The sequence below is a fragment of the Dasypus novemcinctus genome, chromosome 28 (genome assembly GCF_030445035.2).
Source record: "Dasypus novemcinctus isolate mDasNov1 chromosome 28, mDasNov1.1.hap2, whole genome shotgun sequence".
Taxonomy (NCBI): domain Eukaryota; kingdom Metazoa; phylum Chordata; class Mammalia; order Cingulata; family Dasypodidae; genus Dasypus; species Dasypus novemcinctus.
Window position 1 is genome coordinate 17,674,624 of NC_080700.1, and position 24,812 is coordinate 17,699,435.

Here is a 24,812-nt window from a genome sequence, read left to right on the forward strand (position 1 = left end):
CTAGTGATTTGGGGCATTTTTTCTTGTGCTTTTTAGCCATTTGTATTTCTTCTTTGGGCAAGTGTCTGTTTAAATCTTTTGCACATTTTTAAAATGGGTTGTTTGTCTTTTTATTTTCATGATATAGGAGTTCTTTATATATGCAGGATATTAGTCTTTTATCAGATATATAGTTACCAAATATTTTCTCCCACTGGGTAGGTTGTCTTTTCACTTTCTTGACTCCTTTGGGGTGCAAAAGACTTTAATTTTGAGGAGGTCCCATTTATCTATTTGTTCTTTTGCTGTGTTAAATTGAAGGGGTGATAGTGGGCATCCTTGTCTTTTTCCTGATCTTAGGGGAAAAGACTTTAGGATCTCACCATTGTAAATGATGTTAGCTGTGGGTTTTTCTATATATACCCTTTGTCACTGTTCAGAAAATTTCATTCTATTCTGATCTTTTGCAGTGTTTTTCCAAGAAAGGGTACTGTATTTTGTCAAATGCTTTTTCTGCATCTATAGATATGATCATGTGATTTTTTCCCTTGAATCTGTTTATATGGTGTATTACATTACTTGGTTTTCTTATGTTGAACCATCCTTGCATGCCAGGAATGAATCCCACTTGGTCATGGTGTATGATTCATTTAATGTGTTGTTCAATATGATTAGGAAGTATTTTGTTGAGGATTTTTGCGTCTAGGTTCATTAGAGAGATTGACCTGTAATTTTCCTTTCTTGTGGCGTCTTTGCTTGGCTTTGGTATTAGGGTAATGGTGGTATCATAGAATGTGTTAGGTAATGTTTCTTCTATTTTGGTTTTTTGGAAGAGTTTAAGGAAGACTGGTGTTAGTTCTTTCCATAATGTTTGGTAGAATTCACCTGTGAAGCCATCTAGCCCAGGGCTCTTCTTACTTGGGAGGTTTTAAATGAGTGATTCTATCTCTTTACTTCTGATTGGTTTGTTGAGATCGTCAATTTTTTCTTTTGTCAGTGTAGGCTGCTTTTGTGTGTCTATGAATTTGTCCATTTCCTCTAAATTGTCCTTGTTGGAATACAGTTTTTCAAAGTACCTCTTATGATTTTTTTAAAAAATTTCTGTGGGGTCAGTGGTGATATCCCCTTTCTCATTTCTTATTTTGTGTATTTGCATCTTCTCTTGTTTTCTTTGTTAGTCTAGCTAAGGGTTTGTCAATTTTATTGGTCTTCTCAAAGAACCAGTTCTAGGTTTTGTTTATTTTTCAAGTGCTTTCTTATTTTTTATTTCATTTAGTTCTGCTCTTACCTTTGTTATTTCTTCCTTTCTTCTTCCTTTGGGGTTACTTTGTTGTTTTTTTACTAACACCCCAAAGTGTGCAGTTAGGTCTTCAATTTTTGCTCTTTCTTCTTTTTTGATGTATGAATTTATGGCTATGAATTTCCCTCCCAGTAGAGCTTTTGCTGCATCCCATAAGTCTTGATATGTTGTGTTATCATTTTCATTGGTTTCAAGGTAGTAATTGATTTTCTTTGAGATTTCCTCCTTGACCCACTCTTTTTCTAAGAGTGTGCTGTTTAACTTCCATATCTTATTGCCAAATTTGGGTCTCTGGCCCTTGCAGATTTCCAGCTTCATTACACTGTCATTAGAGAAATTATTTCATATGATTTCCATCTTTCTGAATTCATTGAGACTCTTTCTGTCACCTACCATGTGGTCCTTCTTGGAGAACGATCAATGTGCACTTGAGAAGAATGTATATCCTGCTTTAGTTGGGTGTAATGTTCTGAATATGTGTATAAGGTCCAACTCCTCTAATTTATTGTTCAAAGTCTTTGTTTCTTTATTGATTCTCTTTTGAGATGTTCTGTCTAAAGCTGATAGTGGTGTATTAAACTCTCCCACTATAATTGTAGAGGCATCTATTCTTTCACTTAATTTTTCCAGTGTTTGCCTCATGTATTTGGAGGTGCCCTTGTCAAGAACATAAATGTTTATGATTAGTCTTTCTTCTTGAAAGATTGTCCCTTTCACTACTATGTAGTGTCCCTTTTTATCTGTCACAATTGTTTTGCATTTAAACTCTATTTTGTCTGATATTAATATAGCTACTCCTGCCTTTTTTTCTGTTATTGTTTGCTTGTAAGATTGTTTTCCAGCCATTCACTCTCAACTTTCTTGAATCCTTGGGTCTAAGATGTGTTTCTTGGGAAGCAGAGTTGGTCCAATGGATAGGGCGTCCACCTACCACATGGGAGGTCTGTTGTTCAAACCCCGGGCCTCCTTGACCTGTGTGGAGCTGGCCCACTTGCAGTGCTGATGCATGCAAGGAGTGCTGTGCCAGGCAGGGGTGCCCCCCACATAGGGGAGCCCCATGTGCAAGGAGTGTCCACCATAAGGAGAGCTGCCCAGCATGAAAGGAAGTTCAGTCTGCCCAGAAATGGCACCACGCACACGGAGAACTGATGCAGCAAGATGATGCAACAAAAAGAGACACAGATTCCTGTGCCACTGACAACAACAGAAGCAGACAAAGAAGAACAGGCAGCAAATGGATGCAGAGAACAGACAACTGGGGCAAGGGAAGGGGAGAGAAATAAATAAAAAATAAATCTTTAAAAAATGTGTTTCTTGTAGACAGCATATAGATATGTCATATTTCCTTATCCAATCTTCCAGTCCGAGGCTCTTGACAGGTGAGTTTAATCTGTTGACATTCAGTTCAACAGTTCTTTAAGTTTAGGTTTCTTTTTTTTTTAAGATTTATTTATTTATCCCTCCCCCCCACCTTGTGGTTTGCTTGCTGTCTGCTCTCTGTGTCCATTCACTTCACGTTCTCCTGTGTCTTTTTGTCTCCCTCTATTATGTCATCTTGCTGCACCAACTGTCCAAGAGCATGGGCTGTCAGTTCTTCACAGGCATGGGCCATCAGCTCTCTGTGGGTGCAGGCCAGCTTGCCATCACGAGGAGGTCCTGGGATGCAAACCCAGGGCCTCCCATGTGGTAGACAGGAGCCCAATCAGTTGAGCCACAGTCAATTCCCTGTAGGTTTCTTTTTTACAAACTCTCTTAATTTCTGCTTTTCTGTGAATATTTTGATTTCTCCCTCATTTTTGAATGCCAGCTTTCCTGGATAGAGTATTTTTGGTTGGCAATTTTTTTTTCTTTTAGTATCTTGACCACCTTATACTTTTGCCTTCTTGCCTCCATGGTTTCAGATGAGAAATCAGCATTTAATCGTATCAAGCTTCCCTTGTATATGATGGACATCATTTCTCTAGCTGCTTTCAGTACTCTCTGTCTTGAGCACTGGACAATTTGATGAGTATATGTTGAGGTTAGGCCCTAATTCAAAAAGATTGAATTCTGTATAAGTAAAAATGGAAACTAGTGGAGAAGCCAGAGAAGGAGAGAGAGATTTCCATGTGATGAATGCAGAGATGCAACTACAAATGAAAGAACTCCAAGGATTACTGGCTAGCTAGCACCAGAACACTACAGATTCTGGTAGAAAGCACAGCCTACGGATACTATGATTTTGGGATTCTAGTCTTCAAAACAGTATGACAATAAATTCCTGTTGTTTAAACCCATCACTACATGTTATTTTGTCATAGAAGCCCTGGTACACTAAGACAGTCACTGAATGACACAAGATCTCATTTTGGAAGTACATCTTCGCAATTCCAAGGATTAGATGGCACAAGATGTTGCCATGTAAAATCACAAATTCAGTGTTCTTATTAGGCTTATTATGTTTACAAGGAGATTATCTAAAGAGGGAGAATCGGAAGCATCTTCCCCTTTCCTCTTTGTTAAGTAAAGAAAATTTCATCCTTTTACCCTAACACAACTGAGAAGTTCAATTTGAATATATTTGTTAATAATTTGAGTACCCAAGAGAGCTGTATATGTATTTATATATGTGTTTCATTTTTTAACAAATCCAATTTATTGATGCTTATTAGAAAAGTATCAATCCACAAAATGTACAATCATGGTATTTGATATAATCACACAGTTGTGCATTCATCAATCCAGTTTTAGAGCATTTTCATTATTCCAGTAATAATAGCAACACTAAAAATCCCCAACGAAACAAACTCACCACAGTCTCTCTAGGCTTCCCCTGATGTACCTAACTGCTAGTCTGTTTCCATCTGTCTAGTTTATTTGTAATTATATTTTGTAAAAACAGTCTTACATATGCAGTGTTACATTTTTTAGGGTTCCTTCTAGTAATATAAATGTCCTTAGGATTTTCCTTTTAACCATTGTCAAAATCATAAAATAGCTCTGCTTCTCATGAAAAGCATGATGTGCTCTCACAATTTCCATTCATTTTGAAAGTTTTACAAGCAACCTTTTTACCAATTCTGCACAGATAAGCTCTCAGCTTTCCATTCTCTACCATCATTCTATTTTCTGGTGACTATATTCTAATTATTAATTCCATGACTTTACCTAATATAATTTAGTTCATAATAGCACAATCACACAGCATTTGTCATTTTTGTGTCTGGCTTGCTTCATTCAACATAATATCCTCAAGGTTCATCCATGTTGTCATATGCCTCCATGATTTCATTTCTTCTTACCACAGCATAATATTCCATCATATATATACACCACAATTTATTTATCCATTTATCAGTGTATGGACACCTGTGTTGTTTCCAACTTTTGGCAATTGTGAATAAGGCAGTGTGCAGATGTCTGTTCATGTCACTGCTCTCAGTTCTTCTGGCTATATAACTAGGATTAGTCACATGAAGAGCCAATATTTAAGTTCCTTAAGAACCTCCAAACCATCCTCCACAGTGGCTGTACAATTCTACAATCCCACCTGCGGTCACCCCTCGGGCTGAAGTGTGGTTTGCTGGCCTGGCAGGGGAGCGGCCGCGGTAGGCCTAATTCCGCTGCCCCCATAATAGGGTGGCTGGTCGGACTCACCGCCACCCCTGAAGGAAGCTCGGCATGGGCGCAGAGTGCCCTCGGGTCTCCCCTTCTCGGCAGCCATGCTTCCACGGCCGCCCCTCCTCCCAGATGGCGCCACCCGATGCCTTGTGGGGCGGCACCCTTCTTCTTCCTTCTCCCTGCACAGGCGCAGGGCAGAAAATTCCAGTCTGCCCTTTTCCCCTCCCCCGACAGCAACAACAGCCAGGTGTGGGCGGAAAAATCCAGCCGGCCCTTTTCCCCTCCCCTGACAGCAGCAACAGCCAGGTGTGGGCGGAAAAATCCAGCCCGCCCTTTTCCCCTCCCCCGACAGCAGCAACAGCCAGGCGTGGGCGGAAAAATCCAGTCTGCCCTCCACCCCAGCAACAGCAGCCACCAATCCCTAAACCCTGCCCCTTCCCCCAGCAACAGCGACAGCCAATCCCTAACCACCACCCCTCCCCCGTCCAGTACCGCCCACTGACCTTTCGCCAGCAACCAATCAGAACAGGGCGTGGCTTCGACCAATCAGCCTTCCCCGGCCCCTATAAAACTGTTGCCTCTCCCTCAGTAAAGTGGACTTGCGTGTTTACCTTGTCTCCGCGGTAGTTCTTCTGCCGTGCGCCCTCCAGTCCTGAGAGCCCCCGACAAGGGCCTGGCCTCCCTTGTCCCCAGTTCGTCGCCTGCTTCTCCGGGCGACCCCTTCGTCGCCTGCTTCTCCGGGCGACCCCTTCGTCGCCGGCTTCGCCGGGCGACCCCTTCGTCGCCGGCTTCGCCGGGCGACCCCGTCAGCCGAACCGCGCAACCCCTTGTGAGACCGATCCCTCGTCTGCTGCCGGACTGACCCCTCGTCCCAAGCGGGACCGACCCCTCGTCCCAAGCGGGACCGACCCCTCGTCCAGAGCTGGACCGACCCCTCGTCCGCAGCCAGACCCCACCTCTACCGACCGAGCAAGCCGCCGCAGTTGGCGCCCAACGTGGGGCAAAGCAACCCCACCACAGCACAACGTGGGGCAAAGCAACCCCACCACAGCACAACGTGGGGCAAGGTAACTCCACCACAGCCTCACTCTATAACCTGGCGGCCCCCCCCTCCTCTCTTCTCACCTTGGGACTTCTCTCGTGCAACATTGCTGCTACCTGAGCCTTGGCTACCTCATACGATCCACGGCGGTCTGGGAGAATCGCTGGATGGCTTTCTCCTTCCATGTCGGGGGCTTATACCGACCCGCTATGATTAAGAGGAGCCTTGGATTTCTCGGGAGCGCGCACTTGCACGTCTGAAGTAATCCTACCACAGCCCTACCCCCTCCTCTCTTCTCACCGTGGGACTTCTCTCGTGCAACATTGCTGCTACCTGAGCCTTGGCTACCTCATACGATCCACGGCGGTCTGGGAGAATCTCTGGATGGCTTTCTCCTTCCATGTCGGGGGCTTATACCGACCCGCTATGATTAAGAGGAGCCTTGGATTTCTCGGGAGCGTGCGCTTGCACGTCTGAAGTAATCCTACCACAGCCCTACGCCCTCCTCTCTTCTCACCTTGGGACTTCTCTCGTGCAACATTGCTGCTACCTGAGCCTTGGCTACCTCATATGATCCACGGCGGTCTGGGAGAATCGCTGGATGGCTTTCTCCTTCCATGTCGGGGGCTTATACCGACCCGCTATGATTAAGAGGAGCCTTGGATTTCTCGGGAGCACGCGCTTGCACGTCTGAAGTAACCCTACCATAGCCCTACGCTCTCCTCTCTTCTCACCCATATCTTTTCACTCTGCATTGCTGCTCCTGAACCTTGGTGACCTCATATGATCCACGGCGGTCTGGGAGAATCGCTGGATGGCTTTCTCCTTCCATGTCGGGGGCTTATACCGACCCGCTATGATTAAGAGGCGCCAATAAAACTCTCAAGAGCGCGTGCCTGAGCACCTCCACCCCTGCCTTCACCTCTGCCTCCTCCCCTCTGCGCTTGCTCCCCTTTGCCTTGCTCCACTGCTCGTCGTCCCGCCCTCCCCTCGTCGGGGCCTTCTCTTGGCCCGCGACCACCGTCGGAGCCCCACCGGCTCCGACCCCTCGTCTCACCGCGCACCTCGGCTCCCATCGCCGCGCTCTCAAGGTAAGGGCCCCTTTTCTTATCGGCTCCAAAAGGCCATTAGCAATGGGTAACATCCTATCTGCTAAGCAAGCCCCACAAGTTCGGGCTCTCGCCGGTCTCCTAGACACTCACCGGTGTAAGATCTCTCTGAAACAGCCCCAAGTCTTCTGTAACCGCGGCCCCCCATGCCGCCATCGCTCTCAAGCAGCACCAGGCCCGCAAAACGGCCCACAACCCGCTTTCCCCGGCCTGCGGCCTGCTTTCTAGCATCTAATAACGTTTCTGCTTTTGCCTCCCTATACTTCTGCGGAGCTTCCTCCTGTCTCAACCTCACTCCTCTTCTCAGCCATCCGAAGCGTCCCTCCTCGTCCCCCGCCCCCCTCCTTTTTCGCTTGAACCCCTACTGCGTTGCAGATTGGGCCGCCCCATGTCGGCCCGCCCCATTAACATCGGCCTCTCTCGCGCCCGTGAAGACTTTGGCCTTCTTATTGTCCTCGCCTACGTCTCCACCACTCCCGATGCTGCCGCCACCACCGTCGCTGGTGCCCTGACGCAACTTGTCCTCACCGCTGCGATCCTCCAGACCATCACACAGTCTGCCTCTACCGCTCTTCGCCGCCAAGAAGAGATCAACTACCTGTAACGCACTGTCATCCTGGACTTTTAACAAGCAGATGGACCTTATAGCCACCGAGATCAACAAGAATTGGACATTGGCCACCCTTGCTTGCAATGGCAAGATACTGCCCCCCAAATTGTACATTTGTATCCCCGTCATACTCACCTCCCTCTTCAGCCCCGCTTCCCTCATTGCTTACTGCCTCTTGGGCCTCGGCTACTTGTTGCTGCTGCCATCCTGGCCCTTATTTGAAAAGAAGGGGGAAATGCGGTCACCCCTCGGGCTGAAGTGTGGTTTGCTGGCCTGGCAGGGGAGCGGCCGCGGTAGGCCTAATTCCGCTGCCCCCATAATAGGGTGGCTGGTCGGACTCACCGCCACCCCTGAAGGAAGCTCGGCATGGGCGCAGAGTGCCCTCGGGTCTCCCCTTCTCGGCAGCCATGCTTCCACGGCCGCCCCTCCTCCCAGATGGCGCCACCCGATGCCTTGTGGGGCGGCACCCTTCTTCTTCCTTCTCCCTGCGCAGGCGCAGGGCAGAAAATTCCAGTCTGCCCTTTTCCCCTCCCCCGACAGCAACAACAGCCAGGTGTGGGCGGAAAAATCCAGCCGGCCCTTTTCCCCTCCCCTGACAGCAGCAACAGCCAGGTGTGGGCGGAAAAATCCAGCCCGCCCTTTTCCCCTCCCCCGACAGCAGCAACAGCCAGGCGTGGGCGGAAAAATCCAGTCTGCCCTCCACCCCAGCAACAGCAGCCACCAATCCCTAAACCCTGCCCCTTCCCCCAGCAACAGCGACAGCCAATCCCTAACCACCACCCCTCCCCCGTCCAGTACCGCCCACTGACCTTTCGCCAGCAACCAATCAGAACAGGGCGTGGCTTCGACCAATCAGCCTTCCCCGGCCCCTATAAAACTGTTGCCTCTCCCTCAGTAAAGTGGACTTGCGTGTTTACCTTGTCTCCGCGGTAGTTCTTCTGCCGTGCGCCCTCCAGTCCTGAGAGCCCCCGACAAGGGCCTGGCCTCCCTTGTCCCCAGTTCGTCGCCTGCTTCTCCGGGCGACCCCTTCGTCGCCGGCTTCGCCGGGCGACCCCTTCGTCGCCGGCTTCGCCGGGCGACCCCGTCAGCCGAACCGCGCAACCCCTTGTGAGACCGATCCCTCGTCTGCTGCCGGACTGACCCCTCGTCCCAAGTGGGACCGACCCCTCGTCCCAAGCGGGACCGACCCCTCGTCCAGAGCTGGACCGACCCCTCGTCCGCAGCCAGACCCCACCTCTACCGACCGAGCAAGCCGCCGCACCACCAAAGTGAATAAAGCATTCCTATCTCTCCACATCCTCTCCAACATTTTCAGTTTTCTGACTTTTTAATAGTGGCCAATCTAATAGGTGTGAGATGATTTGAATTTCCCTAATTGCTAGTGATGTTGCACATTTTTTTCATGTGTTTTCTTCACCATTTGTATTTCTATTCTGGACGATTGCTTTTTCAAGTCATTTCCCTATTTATAACTGGGTAATTTGTCTTTTTATTGTTGAATTGTATAATCTCTTTATATATGATAGGCATTAAACCCTTATCAGATATGTGATTGGCAAATATTTTCTCCCATTGAGTCAGCTGCCTTTCACTCAGTTGACAAAGATCTTTGAGGTGCAATAGTATTTAATTTTGGGGATGTCTATCTTATGTATTTTTCCTTTCATTGCTCATGCTTTGGGTGTAAGTTTTAAGAAACTACCATCTACTAAAATATTATGATGATGTTTTCCTACAATTCCATCTAGGACTTTTAAGGTTGTCACCTGGTGTTATATTTAGGTCCTTGATCCATTTGAGTTAATTTTTGTCTAATTTGTGAGATCAGGATTGATTTTCTTTGGGATATGGATATTCCATTCTGCCTTAGATAGAGTGATGTGATCAAATCAAGATTTCTGAAAGAGACCTTCAAGTGATTTTTGACAAGGCTGTGAAACAAACACAGCTGAATCAGAACAGCCTATTCAAGAAATAGTGCTGGGAAAACTGGATATCCGTAACTTAAAAAAAAGAAAAGGATCCCTATCTCAAACCTACAAAAATTAACTCAAAATAAGTCAAGGTCTTCAATGTAAAAATTAGAATCATAAAATTCCTAGAAGAAAATGTAGGAAAACAACTTTTAGATCTTGTGGTAAGTGGTGGTTTCTTGGCCCTTATACACAAAGCACAAGCAATGAAAGAAGAAATAGATTACAAAGGATTTAAGACTTCATCAAAATTAAACATTTCTGTGTTTCAATTTTTTTAAGAGGGTGAAAAGACATCATATTCAGTGTGAGAAAGACCAACAAGGGTTTTATTTCCATGTTTTATAAAGTGATCACATACCTCAATGACAAAAAGTCAAACAACCTAATTCAAAAATAGGCAAAAGAATTGAATAGACGTTTTTCCAAAGAGGAAATACAACGGGCCAAAATAGCACTTGAAAAGATGCTCAGCATCACTAGCTATTGGGGAAATGCTGATCAAAACTACAATGTGATAATGTTTCATGCCATACAGATTGGCAATTATTTTAAAGAAAAAAGAAAACTGTGGTTGTTTGAGAGGATGTGGAGAAATATGAACGCTACTTCACTGTTGGTGGGAATGTAAATAGTGTTGCCTCTGTGGAGGATGATCTGGTGGTCCCTCAGGAAGCTAAATATAGAACTCCTCTATGATACAGCAATTCTACTAGGACTATATACAGAAGGACTGAAAGAAAGGATGCTAACAGATATTTGCACATCCATGTTCATAGTGACATTACTTGCAATTGCTAAAAGATGGAAACAACATAAATGCCCACCAAACAATAAATGGATAAACAAAATGTGGTATAAAAATTACAAAATAATACTATTTATATGTAAGAAGAAATGAAATGACAATGCATGTGACAACAAAGATGAACCTTGAGGATACTATGGTGAGTGAAATAAGAAGAAACAAAAGGATGAATATTGTATATTCCCACTGACTTATACTAAATACTTTTAGTAAGCTTATGGAATTACACTATAAACTGCAGGTTAGTAGGAGATAGAATGCTGGCTAAGAAAGAAGATATGATATGGAATGTATGTAAAATGTTTAATAAGGTCAATTGTAAATATGTTGCAATGGATAGAGTTGAAAGAAACACATTATAATGACTATTACACACTCTGCTTATTTATAAATTTAGGATTGTAGTTTAAAGATGTAATCTAGGGAGCTTAATCTTAACTGAAAGTATAGGATAGTCTATGGGCTGTATAATATAGTGATTTTGGTGGACTGTGTTTAATAATATAAATACAAGAATGTTCTTCAACTACAAGATGTTAAGAATTTGGTAATAAGAAAAAATCAAGTAATATAGACTGTAATTACCAATAGTTTTGTAGTATTTTTGTAAGAAAGGCAAAGAAGGTATCATATCATTGCTAAAGGTAAAAAAAAATGAGTTTCATTTTATGAGATATGAATATGATTAAACATTTTTTCCTTCATTTTCTTCATTATGAAGGAAACATGGGTCATATCATTTAACCAATCTCTGCTCATTTATGTATCTTTCTGAACACTGGAGAAATAATTGAGTTTGTTTCTAGGGTTAAATACGATAAATGTGACTGGACAGAAATTTCTAGATTAATGCTTTCATAATTTGTTAAGCTGCCCTTTGTATATTACTTTACTTTTTGAAGTTAGAAAAAATCAGTGAGGGAGTGGATGTAGCTCAAGTAGTTGATTTCCTGCTTCCCCGGTTTGAGGTCCTCGGTTCAATCTCTGGTACCTTTTAAAACAAAAACAAAAAATGAAAAAAACGAACTCGCATTGGAGAGTGGATCTAGCTCGGTAGTTGCGTGTCTCCTTCCCATGTAAAAGGTCCTGAATTTTATCTCTGGTACCTCTTGAAAAAAAAAAATCAGTGGTCTATGGGTGACGTCATCAACCAGCGACAGAAGCCGTGCCCAGACAAAGCCACCGCAGGTACCCTGGAGGATGGCAGAGACTGGAGAGAGGCTCCACAAATGTCAAATTGAAGAAAGAGAGAAATATCAGGTAGGAAACTTCCATCCGGGAGATATTGGTCCTCTGCACTTTCCTCTCAGAGGGTCCTGTGCAAAACTTCTGGGTTCTCCAGAGGCAGCAAGAAAAAGCAGCCTGGATCGCTCTCACGGGGGAACAGATTTTAGAGGCACTAACAGCATATTCAGGTACAGAGACCCAGTGCTGAAAACAAGCTGCTGAGAAGTGCTGAAAACAAAAGGGTCCCCATTCTGGGGGATTGGGGAGTAAAATCGCAGCAGAATGGCTGTGGCAAGTGGTACACTCGCTACAACCCATTTCTGTTGGTTGAATTCCCTAAATGCAGAATGGACTTTTTGGGGACCCCACCTTTCTGCAATGACCCTCTCTGACTCTCTGGGGCAGGATAACCTAGCAGGGAAGAAACTTTAGGCAGAAAAACCTCACAGAGAAAAACTGAGAGGGAGCATTAAACTGAACTGCTGCTGGACTGGAGAGTTCCAGAAATGAAAAGTGTAAGGAAAATGGGGCACTGGGTGAGGAAGAGACTTTAAACAAATCATAGAAGCTGGGGACAAAATTCTACACAGAAACAAAGAGAACAGATCAAGATTCCTGAGAAGGAAACGAGGAAAGAAACTGGCAGGTTTTGGCAAGTTGTTATGTTTCAGGTTCTGGGAAAAGGAGCACTTAATAAGAAATAGGAACTATGTTAAGCTTCAGTTTGCTGATGTAGGACTTAGCATAAAGGTCTCCATCAAGGGTCTACTTAATTTATTTAACAATTTACCCCGGTTTGATCTGGCTTACAGCCATTTAGAGTGGTAATAAAAAATTTAGGATGTTGAATCCATTTTCATGTAATGTCTAAGGTCTTGGGGTAGTATTTCTGGTTGTTTATATGTTGTGCTCATAGATAGTCATGATGTCATTTTTCCCATGATCATAATTTTTAGGTCATCCCAGACATAAAGAAATCATTTGCTGGATCTCAAGTGGTTGGGGATACACATTCAAAACTCTTGGAAAAAAAAAAAAAACAATGCAAGAGGGAGATTATAATGAGTATGAGTGACAAAAGGTCCAAATGCCAACCACATAATGTATGCCTAAGCCCAGTTCCTATGATTTGTCCCAAATAAAATCAAAGTGACCAAATCAGGGCCTTGAGGAAGGCCTTAGCTGGTTTAAATCATGAACTGCATTTAATTATTTTATGTAATTATGCCTTAACTTCCACAGAAGTGTGTACCCATACAACAGGTGATGTTGGCAATGACAAAAATGCCTCCTTGTTCAGCTAATAAGTAACAACTGTAGCTACTAAATCTAATATCTTGCTGTGCAGTTATAGCTCTAGCAATAGATTCAGTAATTTCTCCTATTGTGATTGATAGATATCTAATTCTAATTTCATTTGTGTTAACCCCAAGCTAAAGTAGCAGCAATCAGCCCAAAGAACCAAACCCAGAATCATTAACTCCCTGGGTAAATCCTCTTTCCCCTGAGACTATAGATTGAGAGGAATAGTCCGTTGAGAAGTCTCAGATTCATTATAAATTCCTAAGGGACTGTGAGGTGACCAAATGCACCTTCCCCGGACATTTTTTCACCTATTAAGATACTTTACAAACCAGTCAAATATCTGATAACGTTTCCAAAATAAAAATATTTCCTGGGGAAATGGATGTGGTTCAAGTGATTGGTCTCCCATCTTCCATATAGGAGGTCCAGGGTTTAATTCCCAGGGCAGCCTGTTGAAAGGCAAGCTGGCCATCATGGTGACCTGGCCTAAGCAGAGTGCTGGTCCACACAGAGTGATGGTCCATGCAGAGTGCTGGTCTGTGCAGGAGAGCTGGGCCCATGCAGAGAGCTGGCATAGCAAAATGTTGCAACAGAAAGAGACACAGAAGAGAGACAATAAGAGATGCAGCCGACCAGGGAACTGAGGTTGCACAAGAGACTGAGCACTGCACTTCCACTCTGGAAGGTCCCAGAATCAGCCTGGTGCCACCTAAAGAGAAAATAAGCAGACATAGAAGAACACACATAGAGAAGAGAGCAAGTAAAAAACAATGGGGGTTGGAGAGAAATAAAATAAATTTTAGAAAAAAATTTTTAAAATGTATTTCCAGGCAGAACAATGTAAATACAGTCAAAGTGATGTTTATAGATTTATAACTAGGAATACTATCATTTGTCCTTAGTATCCGTTGGTCTGTCTTATTGAGATTATAGCTGAAAAGCTGACAAAAGTTTGTTTGTATTGTGAATATTTTGCAGATCCAGTACCCTAAACCTGAAAGTGGACATGTATTGTTAAGGTAACTTGTACTTGATGAAGGTATGTGGACTAATATAGTAAGTTTTCCAACTGTTCTATGATATCTTTGTAATTCTCTCAATCCATTGTGTCTCTTGTGTGGTTGACCCCCAAAAAAACAGGTTGTTTCCTTCCAATACACTTTAGTTTTTTTAAAAGATATTTTTATTCTTTTTTGAAAAGATACATAGATCACACAAATGTTAAATTAAAAAGCATGAGGTTCCCATAATCCCACTCCCCACCACAGCCAATCTCCTATGTCAACAACCTCTTTCATCAGTGTGGCACATTCATTGCATTTGATGAATACATTTTGGAGCACTGCTACAATGCATGGATTATAGTTTACATTGTTGGTTACACTTACCCCCAGTCCATTCAGTGGGTTTTGTCAGGATATATGATATCCTGCATCTGTCCTTGTAATATCATTCAGGACAACTCCAAGTCCTGAAAATGCCCCCATATCACAGCTCTACTTCCCTCTCCCTGCCCTCAGCAACTCCAATGGCCACTGACTCCACATCAATGATACAGTCACTTCCATTGCTAGAGTCACAATAATTCTTTAGTAGAATGTCAATAAGTCCATTCTAATCCATAATTTATTCCTTCACCCTGTGGACCTAGGATGGCTATGTCCACTCCACCTCTAAATCAAGAGGTGGTTTAGATCCTACATGGCTGATGGATTTCTCCTGCTTGCAGTTGTGGACTCTCTCAGTTCCTTGGTGTGGTGGTTGACCATTCTCACTTCCCTGTTGCCTCACCTGGGTAAGTAGAATAAATTGGAGAGGAGGTTTAGCAACCCTGCTGAGGCTCATGGCCCGGCTGGGACATGGACAGACCAGAGATTCAAGTCTCCTGAGCATACACCAACCCCAGGACCAATGATAGGTTCAATGAAAGTGACAGAGGAGGCATGTTTAGAGAGTTCACATCTGAGTCTGACTCCATTACATTAAGGAGCACAACTTCTGAAGAAGGGCCACTGGCAAGGTACTGAACTCCAGAGCCATCTGCTATGACCATAGGATCTGGGTGTCTCCATAGCCCTCAGGAGCACCACTACCTGAAGTTGTATCTACTTTGGCTGTCTCTGGGATCCTGCTGAGACATGCGTACGTCCTAATGCTCTGATGAACTCCTGAATCATTTTGAAGTTACTTAAACATATAAACTCATTTGTCTTCACCATTTCCTCCTTTTATTCAAGGTATTCTTCTTGTTGCATCACCAGCTGGTTCTTGATGGTAATCCCTTGGGGCCAGGGAGGCTAATCCCTGGGAGTCATGTCTCATGTTTGAGGGGGGGGAGATAATGCATTTGCGTGATGTGTTTTCTTTAGAGAGTGGCCACATTTGAGCAACATGGAGGCTCTCAGGAAGTAACTTTTAGGTACCTTGCAGCTTTAGGGCTAGTTGAAATTTCAAACACACAGCTCATGAGTACAGTCATTAATATCAAGTGCACATAATTGGACCATTCTTCTTCACTAGTCTTTGCCCTTGCACTTGGGGGATTGTTTCTATTCCATGGGGAATGTGACAGAGCTCACCAGGATAGGAACTCACCACTCCCTCAGTTGTCATGTGTAAATCTGCCCACTATGTCAGTACCCAATAAACATATGAACATATACATATACCCTATATGCATGCCCTAGGAACTCCCTACCACCCATTCATCACCCATCAATGGCATCCCACACCAGTGCTCCCCCCTGCCACATTTGACCCCCACTGTGATCCAAAACTTCTTAAAAAATGAAGCCAAATATAGTGCCACATTCAATTAGTGGGAAAGTGAAATAGTAATGATAGGTTTAACAATTATAAATAGAATATATAATAATTTAGAAAAACTAAATTAGAGTAAAAAATAAATTTGGTATTAAAAATGAAAAATATCATTAACCTTGTTTTTGATGTTTTGCCTTTTATCACTGTAATATGTGTTGCCCTGTATGTACAGTGGCAAGGCAATCTCTTCCATTTCTTTCTCAGTGTCTGCATCCTTTTCTTAAAATTTTTTTTATTATATCTTCAAAAAAGTTTTAGGTCACTGTCAAGTCACATATAGAATATAGGGGATGCCCATATACCCAACATCAAACCATTTTCCCCTTTCCCCAGCAACAATCTTTTTAATGTGGATGTTATATTTGCTAGAACTAATGTACAGATACTAAAACATAGCTACTAACCATGGTTCCATTATGATTTGCATTATGGTTAATATTTTAGACAGCACACTTTTATAAATTTTGGTTACCTTATGGTTTACCTTATGGTTTACGTTTTAGACTATACATGTTTATAAGTTTGTGGTGAAATTTAACATGGCCTATATCCATCATTGCACAATCTTGTGGAACACTTCCATTGCTTTCCAGTTAACCCTTCTTACATCCATTCTATTTCTCTCTCCTCCTCCCTCAGGGCCCGAAGTGACATCCAAGCTTGAAGGACAAGATTCATAGATACTTGTAACAATGCTGAGGGATTGGCACACTAGTCTGTCCTCCCCCTTTTGGAGCCACCCTTGCTCTTGAGAGACATACTTGCCTCTGTTAAAGAACATCAGGACTCCCCAGGATGGGGATACAACACATTTCACTCATTGTAAGGGTCTCACCCAGTGCTGTAACACACTATGGCAAGACGAGCACTCACACAGTCACTAGAAGCCTGCCCCAGTACCCTCTGTGCCAGATACCCCCATCAAACACCTATAACCAGTAAACCTTCTTTATAATATTTTCTAAAGAGTTTTCTCAACATTGTAGTTCCAACCACATACCTGACAATATCCCATGTTCACCTGCTTCCCTAAACCTCCCCCCAATTCCATGGAACACCTGACCCATCCTCCCAACCCTAGTGCCCCTCAAGCCTGCACAACCCCATCCAATATTATACCTATGCCCCAGTCTTATCCTTTCACTGCACAAACTACTTACCTCCACTTTATCATAGATTTCACCCATGTAGGTGTTGGATCACAACCTTATTCTACCCCCTATTTCCTATATTTTCCAGTCTCTAGTTCTATGAGATAGCTTGATTTGCTTAATTCATATTGTTGGAAACTGAGGCACAGTGGCCTCACAAGGATAGACGTGCTGTCTCAGTGGTTACACTTGCAACCTAAGGAATCCAGTAATTAAGAGTTCCTGGCAAATGGGATGAAGCTCTTAAAGGCTAAAAGAAAGGATGAGCACATAAACCTTTTGTAGTAAATAGAACACGTAGACTTTGTACCTTGAGATAAGATTTTTTGAGTTCCTTAGTAATGCTAATAGTTAACTGCATGTTGCTGCTTGTTGTCACATAGACTGTATGTTGCTGCTGGGGTATATAGAGAGCCCCTTGTAAACAATAAAGTTGTCTGATGAGTCTCTACTCACAGACACCGGATCCTAGTTCTCTCCTTTCTTTCTTTTCTTTTCTTTTCTTTTCTTTTTTTTCTTCTTTCACTCTCCTTTTTCTCTTTCTTTCATTCCTGATACCAATACCATTTGGGTCCAAATTGCCAACACATATCAGAAAGGTCATGTAGTATTTGTCCTTTAATGCCTGGCCTGCTTCACTCAACATAAAGTCCTCAAGATTCACCCATTTTATCCCATGTGTTAGTTCTGTATTCCTTCTTACAGCTGAGTTGTATTCCATTGTATATATATACCACATTTTGTTTTATCCATTCATCTGTTGATGGGCATTTGGATTGATTCTACCTTTTGGTAATAGAGAATAATGCCAGTGTGGACATTTCTGTCCATATACGGTTGTGTCCTTGTTTTCAGTTCTTCTGAGTATATACCCAGCAGTGGAATTGCTGGGTCATATGGAAAATCTGTAGCTACATTTTGAGGAACCATCAAAAGGTCATCCACAATGGCTGGACCCGTCTATATTCTGACTAGCAGTAAATGAGGGTTCCCTTCCTCCACATCCTCTCCAACACTTATAGTCCTTTGATTTTTTAATAGGGGCTAGTCTAATGGGTGTAAGATCATATCTCATTGTACTTTTGATTTGCATTTCCCTAGTATCTAGTAATGGTGAGCATCTCTTCATGTGCTTTTTAGCTATTTGTATTTCTTCTCTGGAGAAGTGTCTGTTCAAATCTCTTGCCCATTTTTCAAATGGGTTGTTTGTCTACTTTTGAGATACAGGATTTCTTTATATATGCTGGATATTAGGCTCCTATCAGATATATGATTACCAAATATTTTCTCCCATTGTGTAGGCTGTCTTCTCACTTTCTTGATAAACTCCTTTGAGGTGAAAAAGGCTTTTAATTTTGAGGAAGTCTCATTTACCTATTTTTTCTTTCATACCTCAATTTTTGGGTGTAAAGGTCATGAAGTCATTTCATATTACAAGGTCCTGTAGATGCTTCCCTGTATTTTCTTCCAAGGTGTTTATGGTCTTGGCTCTTATATTTATATCTTTAATTAATCATGAGGGGTTTTTTTTTGTATAAGGTGTGAGATGCGTTCCTCTCTCATTCTTTTGCATATGGACATCCTGTTCTCCACGCACCATTTGTTAAAGAGGCCATTCTTTCCCAATTGAGTGGGCTTGGTGGCCTTGTCAAATATCAGATGAAAGTATATGCAAGGATCTATATCAGAACTCAAAATTGAGTTCCATTGGTCAATATGTCTATCCTTGCGCCAATATCATGCCGTTTTCACCACTATAGCTTTGTAGTATGTTTTAAAGTCAGGTTGTATGATGATTCGGCTATTGTGTCAACTCAACCAGGTAACTGTGCCCAGTTTGGTCAAGGAAGCACTGGGCTAACTATAATACAAGGGCATTTATGGACTTTAGTCATCATTGACTTTTGCAGTGATAAATCATAGATAACTGGTTATAAGTACCTCAGTCAGGGAGACTGCCATCAGCAGTGAGTGATGCTTATCTCAATCAGTTGAAATCCTTAAAAGGGGAATTGATTCCAGCATTGAGAGAGAATTTCCCAGCTCATCTTTGGACAGTCAACATCTCCCAGAATTTGTCAAGAATATTCGTTGGACTTTCATCAGAGTTTCTTATTGTAGCCTGCCTGCGGAACATGGACTTGTGCATCCCTATGGCTGCATGAGAGACTCTGACAAATCTCTTACTATCAACAGATATCCCTTGTTGATTGTTTCCCTAGAGAAACCTGACTAATACAGGTAGTGTGATTCCTCCAATTTCTTTTTACTTTTTAAATATGTCTTTGGCTAATTGGGGCCTCTTTCCCTTCCAAATAAATTTCATAGTTACTTTTTCCAGTTCATTAAAATTGCTCTGTTGATTTTTATTGGGATTGCATTAAATCTATAATCTGTTTGGGTAAGATAGATATCTTAATGGTATTTAGTCTTCCTATTCATGAACAGCAATATTCTTACATTTATTTAACTCTTCTTTGATTTCCTTGAACAGTGCTGGGTAGTTTTCTGTGTATAAGTCTTTTATGTCTTAATTTATTCCTAGATATTTGTTATTTTATTTACTATTGTAAATGGAATTTTTTCTTGATTTGCCCCTCAGATTGCTCATTATTGGTGTACAGAAATGCTGCTGATTTTTGTACATTGATCTTATAACCTGCAACTTTACTGAACTCATTTATATGTTCTAAAAGATTTGTTGAACATTTCTCAGGGATTCCTATTGATAAGATCATGTCATCTGCAAATAGTGAACTTTTGACTTCTTCCTCTCCAATTTGGATGTCTTTTATATCTGTTTCTTGCCTCAGTGCTCAAGCAAGTACTTCTAACACAGTGTTAAGTAAGAGGGGTGATTGTGGGCATCCTTGTTTTTTCCCTGATCTTACAGGGAAAGATTTTAGGATTTCACCATTGTAAATGATGTTAGCTGTGAGTTTTTCATATATACCCTTTATCATGTTCAGAAAGTTTCCTTCTATTCCTATCTTTTGCAGTGCTTTTATCAGGAATTTTGTCAAATGCTGTTTCTGCACTTATAGATATGATCATGTGATTTTTTTCCCTTTGATCTGTTTTTGGGGTGTATTACATTAATTGATTTTCTTATGTTGAGCCATCCTTGCATACAATGGGGTGAAACCCATTTTTACATGGTGTGTAATTCATTTTTTGTGTTGTTGAATATGATTAGTAAGTATTTCATTGAGGATTTTAGCATGTAGGTTCATTAGAGAGATTGGCCTATAATTTTCCTTCCTTTTGGGGTCTTTGTTTGACTTTGATATTAGGGTACTGTTGGCATCATAGAATGAGTTAGGCAATGTTCCTTCTATTTTGAATTTTTGGAAGAGTTTAAGCAAGATTGGTGTTTGTTCTTTCTGGAAAGATTGGTAGAATTCACCTGTGAAGCTGTCTGTCCCAAGGCTCTTCTTAGTTGTGTGGTTTTAATGACTGATTCTATCTCTTTACTTGTGTTTGCTTTGTTCAAATTATCTTCTTTTGTCAATATAGGCTGCTTATGTGTTTCAAGGAATTTGTTCATTTCCTCTAAATGTCCTTCTTTTGACATATAGTGTTTGAAAGTATCCTCTTATGATACTCTTTATTTCTGTGGGTTCAGTGGTGATATCACCTTTTTGCATTTCTTATTTTGTGTATTTTGCAGCTTCTTTCTTTTCTTCTTTAAGGTTTTGTCAATTTTATTGATGTTCTCAAGGACCCAGCTCTTTGTTTTATTTTTTCTAGTGAGTTCTTATTTTCTATTTTATTTAGTTCTGCTCTGATCTTTGTTATTCCTATCTTTCTTCTTCCTTTGGGGTTAGTTTGTTCGTTTTTTACTTTTCCTCCAAGTGTGTAGTTTTGTCTTCAATTTTAGCTATTCCTTTTTTTTTTTTTAATGAATGAATTTATGGCTATGAATTTCTCTCTCATATTGCTTTTGCTGCATCCCATAAGTTTTGATATGTTTTGTTGTCATTTTCATTCGTTTGAAGGTAATTACTAGTTTCTTTTGAGATTTTCTCCTTGACTCACTGTCTAAGATTGAGTTGTTTAATATCCATATCTTTGTGCCTATCTGATTCTATGGCCCTTGCAGATTTCCAGCATAATTCCACTGTGGGCAGCAAAATTATTTTGTATGATCTTAATCTTTCTGAATTTATTGCGTTTTTCTCTGTGACTTAGCATGTGGTCTATCTTAGAGAATGTTCCATGTATACATGTGAAGAATGTATACCCTGCTGTATTTGGGTGTAGTGTTCTGTATATGTTTAGTAGGCTCAGATCCTCTCATATATTATTCAAAGTCTTTGTTTCTTTATGGATTCTCTGTTGAGATGTTCTCTCTAATGGTGATAATTATAAGTTCGCCACTATAATTGTAGAGATATCTTTTCCCCCACTTTGTTTTACCAGTGTTTGCCTCATGTATTTTGAGGTGCCCTTGTTAGGTGCAAAAATGTTTATGATTCTTCTTTCTTCTTAAAAGATTATCTCTTTTACTAATATGTAATGTCCATCTCTGTCTCTCACAGTAGTTTTGCATTTAAAGTCTGTTTTGTCCAATATTAGTATAGCTACTCCTGCCCTTTTTTGGTGATTGTTTGCTTGTAGGATTTTTTCCGGCCTTTCCCATTCAACCTCCCTGAATCCCTGGGTCTAAGGTGGGTTTCTTGTAGACAGCATATAGATGGGTCATATTTCCTTATCCATTCTGCCAACCTGCCTCTTGACTGATGAGCTTGATCCCTTACCATTCAGTGTTATTAGTCTCAAGAAATTACTTAAAGTAGCCATATTTTCTTTGCATTTGTATATGTTCTATGTTGTTTTTATTTCTCTTTTCATCTTTTTAGTTTTTCTTACACTCCCCTTCAAGTCTGTCTCTCCTGCTTTTTTCTTTCAACATGCAGAACTCTCTTTAGTAAAACTTGAAGGGCAAGTTTCTTATTGGCATAGTCTCTTAGTTTCTATTTATCTGTGAATATTTTGAACTCTCCATCATTTTTGAATACCAGCTTTACTGGATAAAGTATTCATGGCTGGAAATATTTTTCTTTTAATACCTTTTAAAGTCATACCACTGCCTTCTTGTGTCCATGGTTTCCAATGAGAAATCAGCACTTAATTTTATTTATTTTTAATTGTCTTTTTTAGTATGACACATAGATCACAAAAAAATGTTACTGATAGTTGTATTTCAAAATCTGTACATCAGCTGCAGCAAATATAAACATGAACATCTAAAAAGATCATTGCTGGGGAAGGGAAAAAGGGTTTGATGTTGGATATCTGGGAGTCCCCTATACTGTGTATGTGAATTACTGTGATCTAAAACTTTTTTGAAGACAAAATTAAAAATTAGGAAAAAAAAAAGGATTTAGACACTGAGGAAGTAATGAAAGTGCCTTACCATTGTATATACAGGGCAATACCTATTACAGTGATGAAAGGCAAAATTTTAGGAAAAAAGCTTTATAATATTTTTCATTTTATTAATACACCAATTTATTTTTACTTTATTTTAGTATTTGTAAGTTACTATGTATTCTATTTCTAAACTTTAAACCCATTGCTATATTTTAATTTCCTATTAATTGAATTTGGCAATATGTTAGGCTTAATTTATGAAGAGAGGTTCAACTATGACAGGGCAGGAACTTTGGTGTGGGGTGTTATTGATGGGGGACACATGGTTTGGGGAGAGTTCTCCAGACTATGTATATAGGGGACATAAATATGTTATGATATATGTTGGGTATTTTTATAGTAGTTACAGTTACAAACATCAACTGAGGGAGTGCTGAGTTCCCACCCAGAGGAGCTCTGTCACATTCCCCAATGGAACAACAATAATCCCCAAGTGCAATGGCAAAGATCAACAAGGAAGGATGGTCCAATAATGAGCCCTTGATACTGATGACTGTGCTTAGGAGCCTGTGTGCCTGTAATATGAACTAGACCTAGAGCTGTAGGGTGCCTAAGAGTTACCTCCTGAGAGCCTCCCTGTTGCTCAAATGTGGCCACTCTCTTAGCCAAACTCAGTATGTAAATGCATTACATTCCCCCCAGTGTGGGACCTGACTCCTCAGGATGAGCCTTCCTGCTGCCGAGGGATTACTACCAATCACTAACTGGAGAAGCAACTAGAAGAGACCTCAAATAAAAGGGCCAACTCATACCAGCAGAATATCTCAGCCTACATGTTGGATCAAGTGTTAAAAACTGCTTTTTGACCTTGAATAAAAGGGGGGAATGGCAAAGACAAATGAGTTTATATGGCTAAGAGTTTTCCAAAAAGAGTCGGGAGGTCATCAGAGGGGTCACACTTATGCACACCTCAGCAGGGTCCCAGAAAAAGCCAAAGTAGATACAACCTTAGGTACTGGTTCTCCTGAAAGCTACAGAGATCCATAGGGTATGTGGTCATGGCAGATGTATTTGGAGCTCTGTGCCATGTCAGAGGGACCTGCTTTGGAATTTGTGCTCCTGAGTGTGATGGAGCTGGACTCAGATGTGACTTTTCTACACAAGCCTCTTCTGTCACTATTACTGAACCTGTGGTTGGTGCTAGGCATGGTCCGTAGTCAAGAGAATTGAATCTCTGGACTGCCCATGTGACAGCTGGGCCTTGAGTGGTGGCTCCTCTCTTGTTCATTGGTCTTACCCAGGTCAGCTAACAGGGAGGTGAAGATGGTCAACCACCATACCAGGGAATCAAGAGTGCCTACAACTGCAAGCAGATGAATTGCATCTATCATCCATGTGGAATCTCAGCCCCCTCTTGATCTAGAGGTAGAGAAGACATCACCATCCCAGGGTCCATAGAAGGGAGGAATAAAATATAGACTAGAGTGGACTTACTGATATTCTGTTACAAAACTATTGTGAGGAGTAATAGAAGAAATTTTAGCATCTAGGTGGGAAAGTGGCCCTGGTAGTTGCTGAGGGCTGAGACATGGTAGAAGAGATGTGATGTGGGGGAATTTTGGGATTTTGAGTTGTCCTAAATGATATTGCAGGGTCAGATGCTGGACTTAATATATCCTGCCATAACCCATGGATGTACTGGGGGAGAGTGTGAACTACAGGGTAAACTATTATCTGTGTAGGGCAGCAGTGCCCCAAATGTGTTCACTGAGTACTATGAGTGTGCCACAATGATGGGGAAGGTTGTTGGTGTGGGAGGAGTGGGGTTGGGAGGTGGGGGTTATACAGGAACCTCTTATATTTTTTAATGTAGTATTTTTTTGTGATGTATATATCTTAAAAAATATATAATTTACAAAAATGATGTGGTGGGAGTGGGAAGTGGGTTATATGGGAACCTCTTACGTTTTTTGTTTTTTTCTTATGTTTTTTAATGTAACGTTCCTTGTGATCTATTAACTTTAATTTTAAAAAATATAAGCAATAAAAAAAGAAAAAAATATGTAAGTGCTTCCCATATACCCCACATCCCACTCCTTCCACATCAACAACCTCTTTCATCATTGTGGCACAGTCATTGCATTTGGTGTATACATTTCAGAGCACTGCTGCACCACAAGGATTATAGTTTACATAGTAGTTTACATTCTTCTCCAGTACTTTCAGTGAGTTATGGAAGGATATATAATGTCCAGCATCTGTCCCTGTAATAACATTTAGGACAACTCCAAGTTCCAAAAATACCTCCACATCACACCTCTTCTACCCTCTCCCTGCCCTTAACAACTACCATTGTGACTGCCTCCACATCAATGATATAGTTTCTTCCATGGCTAGAGTCAAAAGAGTTCTATAGTAGAATACCAGTAAATCTACTCTAATCTATATTTTATTCCTCTACCTGCAGACCCTGGGATGGTAATATCCACTCCACCTCTATATCAAGAGG

At 41.6% G+C, this 24,812-nt stretch overlaps 1 protein-coding gene across 11 annotated transcripts in view; it reads left to right on the forward strand.

Annotated features, from left to right (window-relative positions):
* Positions 1–11,555: 11,555 nt before the first annotated feature.
* Positions 11,556–24,812, forward strand: part of LOC101425955 (zinc finger protein 596-like) — a 41,085-nt gene continuing 27,828 nt past the window's right edge. For 3 of the 11 annotated variants that reach the window (XM_058289549.2, XM_058289551.2, XM_058289556.2), the window contains exons 1-2: positions 11,560–11,681; positions 13,932–13,992. The gene's annotated coding sequence lies outside the window, so the exon portion shown is untranslated. Of the gene's footprint in view, positions 11,682–13,931; positions 13,993–14,604; positions 14,749–24,812 lie in introns of those variants that run through there. The other 8 variants (XM_071212506.1, XM_071212504.1, XM_071212507.1 and 5 more) reach the window with 6 other exon arrangements.